A 9,286-nucleotide genomic window follows, 5' to 3' on the forward strand; every position below is an offset into this window, starting at 1 on the left:
ATTAAAGAACACTTTGTGTCAGGAGTTTAAGACCAGCCTGGCCAATATGGTGAAACCCTGTCTGTACTAAAAATACAAAAAAATTAGCTGGGCATGGTGGCACGTACCTGTAGTCCCAGCTACTTGGGAGGCAGCGGCAGAAGAATCAGTTGAACCAGGGAGGCAGAGATTGCAGTGAGCCGAGATCACACCACTGCACTCCAGCCTGGGCGACAGAGAGAGACTCTGTCTAAAAAAAAAAAAAAAAACCACCAACAACAAAAAAACCACTTTGTATAATTTCCATGTAATTTTATAGTTTTGAGCAATTTTCTGAATACTGTTTTCTATTTTTATTCTACTGTAATGTAGTCTGAGAGGTCTGAGAGTGTGTTTGGTATGATTTTGGTTTGTTTGAATTTGATAAGGTTTTTTGTTTTTGTTTTTTGTTTTTTTCTGTTTTTTTTTTGTTTTTTTGTTTTTTGTTTTTTTCTGTTTTTTTTTTTTGTTTTTTTGTTTTTTGTTTTTTGTTTTTTGTTTTTTTTTTTGAGATGGAGTCTCACTCTGTCACCTAGGCTGGAGTGTAATGATGCTGTCTCAGCTCACTGCAACCTCCACCTCCCGGGCTGAAATGATTCTCCTGCCTCAGCCTCCTGAGTAGCTGGGATTACAGGCGTCTGCCATCATGCCCAGCTAATTTTTGTATTTTTAGTAGAGACGGGATTTCACCATGTTGGTCAGGCTGGTCTTGAACTCCTTAGGAAATCCACCTGCCTTGGCATCTCAAAGTGCTGGGATTACAGGCATGAGCCACCACGCCCAGCTGATAAGGATTCTTTTACGGCTGATTATGTTGTTAATTTTGGAGTACGTGCCATGTGCATATGAGAAGAATGTATATACTTGTTTTTGGGTGGAGAGTTCTGTAGATGTCTGTTAGGTCCATCTGGTCAGCTGTTGAGTTCAGGCGCTGAATATCTGTTAGTTTTCTGCCTCGATGGTCTAATACTATCAATGAGATGTTGAAGTCTCCAACTTTTATTGTGTGGTTGTCTAAATCTCTTCATAGGTCTCTAAGAACTTGCTTTATTAATCTGGGTACTCCTATGTTGGTGCATATATATTTAGGCTAATTGGGTTTTCTTGTTGAACCCTTTACCATTGTGTAATGCCCTTCTTTGTCTTTTATGATCATTGTTGCTTTAAAGTCTGTTTTGTCTGAAATTAGAAAAAGAACCCCTGCTTTTTTCTGTTTTCCATTTGCTTGGTAGATTTTTCTCCATCCCTTTATTTTGAGCCTTTGGGTGTCATTGGATGTGAAATGGGGTCTCTTGAAGACAGCATACAGTTGGGTCTAGCTGCTTTATCCAATTTGGCATTCTATGCCTTTTGATTGGGGCATTTAACCTGGTTATATTTAAGGGTAATATTAATATGTGCAAGTTTGATCCTGTCATTATGTTGTTAGCTGGTTATTATTGCAGACTTGATTTTGTGGTAGCTTTATAGTGTCAATGGTCTGTGTACTTAAGTCTGTTTTTGTGGTGGCTGGTAACGGTCTTTCCTTTCCATGTTTAGCATTTCCTTAAGGACCTTTTGTAAGGTAGGTCGGGTGTTAATGAATTGCCTTAGCATTTGTTTGACTGAAAAGGATTTATTTCTCTGCTTACGAAGCTTACTTTGATGGAATATGAAATTCCTGGTTGGAATTTCTTAAAAATGTTGAATATAGGCCCCTAATCTCTTCTGGTTTGTAGGGTTTCTGCTGAGATTTCACTGTTAGCCTGATGGGTTTCCGTTTGTAGGTGACCTGCCCCTTCTCTATAGCTACCTTTAATATTTTTTCATTTTGACCTTGAAGAATCTATGTGCCTTGGAGATAATTGTCTTGTATAGTATGTTGCAGGGTTCTTTGCATTTCCTGAATTTGAATGTTGGGCTCTCTAGTGAGCTTGGAGAAATTTTTGTGGCTGATATTGTCAAATATGTTTTCCAAGTTGCTTTCTTTCTCTCCCTCTCTTTCAGGGATGCCAATGAGTCATGGGTTTTGTCTGTTTATATAATCCCATATTTCTCAGAGGTTTTGTTCATTCTTCGTTATTGTTTTTTGTTTTTGTCTTAGTTATTTTTGAGAACTGGTCTTTGAGCTCTGAGATATTTTCCTCAGCTTGATGGGTTCTGCTGTTAACACTTGTGATTTTTTTAATGAAATTCTTGAAGTGAGTTTTTCAGCTCTGTCATATCAGTCGTGTTTTTGTTTTTTGTTTTGTTTTTGTTTTTGTTTTGAGACAGAGTCTTGCTGTGTCATCCAGGCTGGAGTGCAGTGGTGAAATCTCGGCTCACTGGAAGCTTCGCCTCCCAGGTTCAAGTGATTCTCCTGCGTCAGCCTCCCAAGGAGCTGGGATTACAGGAACATGCCACCATGCCTGGCCAGTTTTTGTACTTTTAGTAGAGACAGAGTTTTGCCATGTTGGCCACTCTGGTCTCGAACTCCTGATCTCAAGTGATCTGGCCACCTCAGCCTCTCAAAGTGCTGAGATTACAGGCGTGAGCCACCATGCCCAGCCTGGTTCTTTGTTACAACAGCATTTCATCTTTTATCTCCTATATAGTTCTATTGTATTCCTTATATTCCTTGGATTGGGTTTTGACTTTCTCTTGAATGTTGATGATCATTCCTATCCATATTCTGAATTCTATTTTTGTCATTTCAGCCTTTTCAGCCTGGTTAGGAAACATTGCTGGGGAACTAGTGCAGTGATTTGGAGGTAAGTAGACCCTCTGGCTTTTGAGTTGCCAGAGTTCTTGCACTGATTGTTTCTCATGTGTGTGGGTTTGTGTACCCTTAACTGTGGTGTAATTTGAGTGTAGTCAGTTACCTTCATTTCTCGATGTTTTCAGAGGGCTAATGCTTTGTGCAGGGTATTTATTTGTAGCTGAATTATTGTCCTTGGTTTCACAGGGCATATATTAAAGTATTGTTTTGTGTTGAAGTTTGGGCTGTGATCCAGTGGATGGTGCTTAAGCATGCTGGCTGATAGGTAGACTGTTGTTCAGTCACATGACTACTCTGTATTTGCCCGCATTTGCAGCTGTACCCTCTCTCTCTCAGTGCTCTGAGAGTGTAGGCTCCTTTCCCACTCAAGTGCTGGCTGCAGATCTGGGTTTGGCACTCCTGGACGTCATACTGCAGCCCCGGGGTAAGCTCAGCCTTTATGTTCCCTCCACAGCATGGGGGCAAACAGGAACCTTGACAGTGGCAATGGCAGAGGGCCTTTAATTTGTCTCTTGGGGCTCTATCCCAGAGACATGCAGAACTGCTGTCAATCAGAGTGATTGGCCTGGTGTGGGGTGGTTGCATTGTGGGCTCAAGCCTGGGGGCCCATGGGGAACACAGACTGGCCTCTTCTTACAGCAACTGCAGCATGCTGGAGGTGTGAGTAAGGCACTCAGGGGTCTCTGTTTCTTCCACAGTCCAAGGACATCGAGCACAGTACCTTTGCAGTGGCAGTGTCAGAGGGACTTTCAGTTGTCTCTGGGAGCCCCACCTCACAGAAATGCAGAGCGTCTGCTAATGCAAGTGTTCAGCCAGAGGGTGAGGTAGCTGTGCCATGGGCCTGAGCTGGGAGCTCTTCTTGGTGAAGAGTAAAGGGTCAGGGACTCACACGAAAGGGAGACTGAGTTCCTCTCCGTATGGTGACTGTGGCATGCTAGAGACATGAGTAATGCCCTCAGGCTCTTTGTTCCTTCCCCAGTCCAAAGACAACAAGGTCAAAACCACTGCAGTGGCAGTGGTAAAGGGGCTGTCTGTTGCCACTGGGAACTCCACCCCAGGGAAACACAGAGCCACTGCCAGTGGGAATGCTTAGTTGGGGGTGGCATAGCTGCCCTGTAGTCCCAAGCCAGGGGCCTTGCCTGTTGAAGAGTAGGGAGTGAGGCCTCACAGGGAAGACAGACTGGGCTCCTCCCCATATGGTGGCTGTGGTGTGCTGGTGGTGCCAGCAATGCGACCTGGACCTTTGTTCCTTCCCCAGCCCAAAGGCAGTAAGGGCAGTACCACTGCAGCTGCAATGAGAGGGGCTGTGGGTTGTCTCTGTGATTTCCTCCCTAGAGAATGACAGAGCTGCCACTGACTTAAACGTTTGGGCGGGAACAAGGTGGTTGTTCTGGGGGCCCGGGTTGAGAGACCCTGCCCACTGAGGAGTAACAGGGCCAGGGCCCATGTGGAAGAGGGTCTGCCTTCTTATCTAAAAAGTAGCTGCACTGTGCTGGAGGATTGCATTAGTCCTAAGTCTTTTGGCTCCCTCCTGAGCCTGAGAGAAACAGGAGCAGGAGCTGCAGAGCAGCAAAAATGGCAGACCTGCCTGCTACAGTTGAGAGCTCTGTCCCAGGGAAGTACAGATCCCCCAGGGGGATCTGCTACTGGCCCAAGAGCCCAGACATGGGTGGGGTGGCTGGAGTCCCAAGTCTGGAGGCCCTGCCCAGTAAGAAGTAGTGGGGACAGAGATCTATGTGGAAAAAAGTCTGGCCACTTTTCTGTAAGGCAGCTGTGCTGTGCTGGGGGCCTGCATTAGTCCTTAATCACCCTGCCAAGACTGGGGGACCCGTCTGCTACCACTGAGAGCTCCATTCCAGGGAAATACAGGGCTGCTATTGGCCCTAGAGCTCAAGTGAGGCTGGAGTGGCCATGCTAGGGACCCAGCCCAGTGGGCATTATCCAGCAAGGTGCAATGGAGGTGAGGCCTGCAGTCCATCTGCTCCTCAGCCCCGTGGATTTAGCCCCTATACTGGAGGCATTCCAGGGAGCCTGACCTCTCTTGTTGCCAGAGCTACAGCCACTGGTGCTGGGGTGCCCAGCAGTCCAAGGGCCCTGGAGCTCCATGTGTGCCTGAGCAGTGGCTCTGCCTAGACTCCATGTAGCTCTCCATGTCAGTCTGCAGGCTCTGCTCAGGGAGGCAGGGGGATCTTCTGAGCACAGGGTTGTGAAGATCTGTAGCAGAAGCTTTAGTGAAATTTCAGACATTAACAACAAAGTTTCCCTGATTTATTTAACTTCTCCTAACTTTCTATAACCTGATATAAAATGGACATTTAATTATAAATTACTTGAGTAAAGGTTAAGATTAATGAAAATACTACTCAAGTAACTTATAATTAAATGCCCATTATCATCATCAGCATCATCATCTAAAGGGGTTATTGAGTAGGCGTCCATGGGGTGGTGTGAAATGACCAGCCCCTAAGCCTTGGTGGCCCATTATCTACAGAAGATATCACTGGGCACATTAAATGTTCCCCAACCTGCTTTCGTTATCCAAAGGAGCCTTATTAGACATGTTTTTCCTCCTTATTAGTCCCTTCTTGCCTGAAATGTGAAATTTTAATACCACAGATATAGTGTTAACTGTTTATATATTTTGGTCCTATGTAGTGCCACAAACCATTTTAATGTCTACTATCTCCCTACCCTTAAAAACCAATTCTCAGCCCCTTGGGGGCAATATATCCTCTGTTGAAAATGCATGGAACATTTTAAAGAGGACAAAAGCTGGAACCTCATTCCTGCCTTTTACTTGATGTGTGACACTGGAAAACTTCCTTAACCTCTGTCAGCTTGCCCATGGTCATCCAGAAAAGGGAACCACTGAGAGCTCATGATGCGTTACTTACAGAACTGTCCTGTGGGGTAAATGAGAAATCCTATACAGAGAAGATGGCACCTAGAGAAATCCTATACAGAGAAGATAGCACCTAGTCTTCAACATTTGTTGAAGCATATGCATGCTTGTGTAGTTGCTTCTTTCACCTAACAACAGAGCCTTGTTGTTGTTAAACAACAAGGTGGGCCATCCTGGCCCACTTTTCTTCTCCTTCCCAGAGAAGTGATGACTGTCATCTAAACCAAACAGCATAACTACCACAGAGACCAGCTGGTAATGGAGCAGGAAGAAGTAGCATATACTTACATTCAGTTTATAAATGAAGCTTTGGGGCTATTTCTGTGATGCAGGATGGCTTTGCCAAGGAATGTGGGAAGAGGGAAAAGATCATCAAACCATTTCTTTAATTCTGTGTCATTTTTGCCCCATTATTTGAGCTTCTATACTGATATTGGAAAAATAGTTTCCTATGGAGTCTCAAATAAAGAAAGAGTGCAGATAAAGAGGAGAGAGAAGTCACATGCCCTTGACCCTCATACTATTACCACCTACAGGACTCTGAACCAGAATTTCATCTGCACCAGTGGGTAATTCAAAGTGGGAGGAGTTGTTGAATGTGTATCCATGAGGGCACAATACTACAAACGTGTAAAACTACTAGGTTTTAAATCCTAGAATGTCATGGTGTATAAAATATTGATAATTATTGCTTTGGTTTTGAATTAGGGGAAAATATATCCTCGTATACTTGGAAGCGGCTCCCTCAGTATCTTTTATTCTGGAGCTTCAGGGATATTCTTCATTCTAAATGTATATCTCTTTCCTGTGGGTGGGGTCAGGAATGCTTGAATGTTCCTGACAATGTTTTTGTATAATTGCAGGAGCATTTGATATTTATTACAGTTATAAATACATAAGAAATGAAATAAACAGCATTACTCTAAAACAAAAGAGAATACCTGCTCTCAAAATATCTTGAGAGCATTTCAAAGAGAATACCTGCTAATGCTTATATCTGTATAATATTCTTTCACAAATTTTCTTATGCAGGTACTTATAAATTTATGCAGAAATGAATACATTTATATACTTATCTACAAAATATAAGATCTCATTCTACATTTAGTTTTATAACCTGCTTGTCTCACTAAAACCATACCTCAAAGGTCATTGGTTGTGAGTAAATATGAGTCTTTACCACAGAGATAGTAAATACTAATGGCCAATAAAGACAGAGAAACAAATATGACTACAATATGTTATGTGCCAAGTGCTTTTTAGCTATTGAGTCGTTCAATTCTCACGGCACCCTTACAAGGTTGAAACTGTTGCTGATCTCCATTTTGTAGATGGAAAACTAAGGAGCAGATAGAATAAAAATTTTACCTGAGACTGCACAGTCAGGGAGTGGGACAGCTTGGATTTATGTTCAGTACATCATGCTCCAGAGCCTGGGAAACTGTCAAGGCTCTGTTGTTAGGTGAAAGAAGCAACTACACAAGCATGCATATTTTAGGAGCTCATTAAAAGTAATACGTCACAGGTTAATACATTTACACAAAAAACTGGACCTAGTGACAAATAGGTGGATTGCAACCTTGGTAAGATCATGTTCATTGCAATCCTGGGGACAGAAGCCACAGTGCAGGGGGAAGTGAAGAATTTTAACAGGAAATGTAGAAAACTCTCTTTGGTAGTTTAACTTTGAAGGGAAAGAGATGGAGATTCTGGCTGAATGGGGAGATTTTAAAAAATAATCAATTTCTTGAAACTTGAGAAGGTTTTAAAATGAAGATACTTAGGGGTTTTGCTAAATGAGAAGATTTTAGCTGTTCTTGCCATGCACAAAAAAATGGGTAACTATGTGGTATTATGAATATATTTATTTTCTTCACTATATAGTAACTAATACTTTACTTTCTGTATGTATCTTAGAACATCATGTTGCATATCTTAAATATAGACGATAAATGTATTTTTAAAAGTTAACGTGATGAAGCTATCTTATCTCAGATTTAACACTAGAAATTGCTCGTTTTTTTTTTTTTTTTTTTTTTTTTTTTTGGCTGGAGTACAGTGTCGCGATCATGGTTCACTGCAGCTTCAACCTCCTGGGGCTCCTGTGATCCTCCCAGCTCAGCTTCCCGAGTAGCTGGGACCACAGGTGCATATCAACACACCCAGTTAATTTTTTTTGTTGTTTATTTTTGTAGAGACGGGAGTCTTTTTAGGTTGCCCAGGCTGGTCTCGGACTCCTGGGCCCAAGTGATCCTCCCATCTTGACCTCTTAATGTGCTGGGATTATAGGTGTGAGCCACTTCACCCAGCACATTTCCTTTCTTACGCTCTTATTTTCACTTTAGAGCTCATGAGAGGCCTCTAATCGACTAGTATGAGTTTTGAGCTAAATACATATTTAGTTATTAGTGAGAAAATGGACAATGGGCAATTGTGAGTCAAATAAATGCTAAATTTTTGCCTCTCCAAGAAGGCAGCAGGTGGCTGAAATCCTGGTGTGATATGGCTGAATAATGCATGATCTGAGGACCCTGTACTGGTTACTCCTGTACACGTTCACAATTTTTCTATAAATGTATTAATATACTGAGCAGTCCAGGAGCAGCCATTAGGCAAACACCACTCCTTGCTTCCTTCATGTGACCTATCACTGAGCTCACCAGCTGAGGTCAATTACATTCTTCCCAACCTGGAGAACAGAATTTGGGTCTGCTCAGAGGCATGATGTGAAACATGTCTGGGATAAAAGCTTTGTTCTATTGACAGCAAACCTTTTTGGGTTAAGGGGTAGGGGAAGAGCAAGTGAAGGATGCAGATTAGTTTCTATTTAGGAATATACTTTTATATATTGTTTGAAATTTTGTCATAAAAATATTCATACAAATTTAAGCAAAAAATTACTTGTGAACAGATTGACAAATGTCATGTGCACACATATTTATTAATTTGAAAAAGCATTCACTGTGTTAAATTTATGGTGAAATAAAGTTGATTAAACTTTGAGATACCTGAGTATGTATGTGTGTGTGTCCTCTGGCTCTATCATCACTCCAAATACACACTCACAAGTGCAGTTTCACCTTGAATTCAGAGATGGGCTTGACTCCAATTTCAGTTTTAGATATCCTAGAAAATAGTTGATGCAGAGAGATTGCTACAATCAGGTGAATAATTGCAGAAAACTGCCTGATACATTGGAATTAACTTCCAGCCTCCATTCCTCTCGCCCCCTTGCTGAGCCCCCTGTTCTGAAACTCTCAGAGCTTCCATCCTGTCTCTGGCCGCTAGGTGACATCCAACTCTATTCTGCTTTTACTGCTTTAATAAAAATGAGTATATTTTGCAAAGAATAAAAAATATCTTGTAATAGTTTATATGCTGTGATGCCAATTCTATTTGGAAAATTCACATGTGCATTAAAACAGCTCAATTTGCTATTGACCTTAAATCTACATCTCACTGATTTAACTCTTATCTCCTCAGTGTAGGTTGAGGTATCTATACTATAGAGGGGTCCCTCCTAGACGACAGAGTGATCACACTTCATTACCCAACCCCTGTACTGGCTTCCCAGATCTCCTCCCACTCCCTCACAGGCTCCAGGACACTGTGGACACAGCTGCCCAGAT

The 9,286-nt window shown here is 42.2% G+C and overlaps 1 long non-coding RNA gene across 1 annotated transcript; it reads left to right on the forward strand.

Annotated features, from left to right (window-relative positions):
- The first annotated feature begins 3,069 nt into the window (after positions 1–3,069).
- Positions 3,070–8,660, forward strand: LOC129530105 (uncharacterized). Its single transcript, XR_008675652.1, has 2 exons — positions 3,070–3,179; positions 3,454–8,660. It is a non-coding gene; the product is annotated as an uncharacterized lncRNA (long non-coding RNA).
- The last annotated feature ends 626 nt before the right edge of the window (positions 8,661–9,286 follow it).

This window comes from Gorilla gorilla, chromosome X (assembly GCF_029281585.2).
Source record: "Gorilla gorilla gorilla isolate KB3781 chromosome X, NHGRI_mGorGor1-v2.1_pri, whole genome shotgun sequence".
Lineage (NCBI taxonomy): Eukaryota > Metazoa > Chordata > Mammalia > Primates > Hominidae > Gorilla > Gorilla gorilla.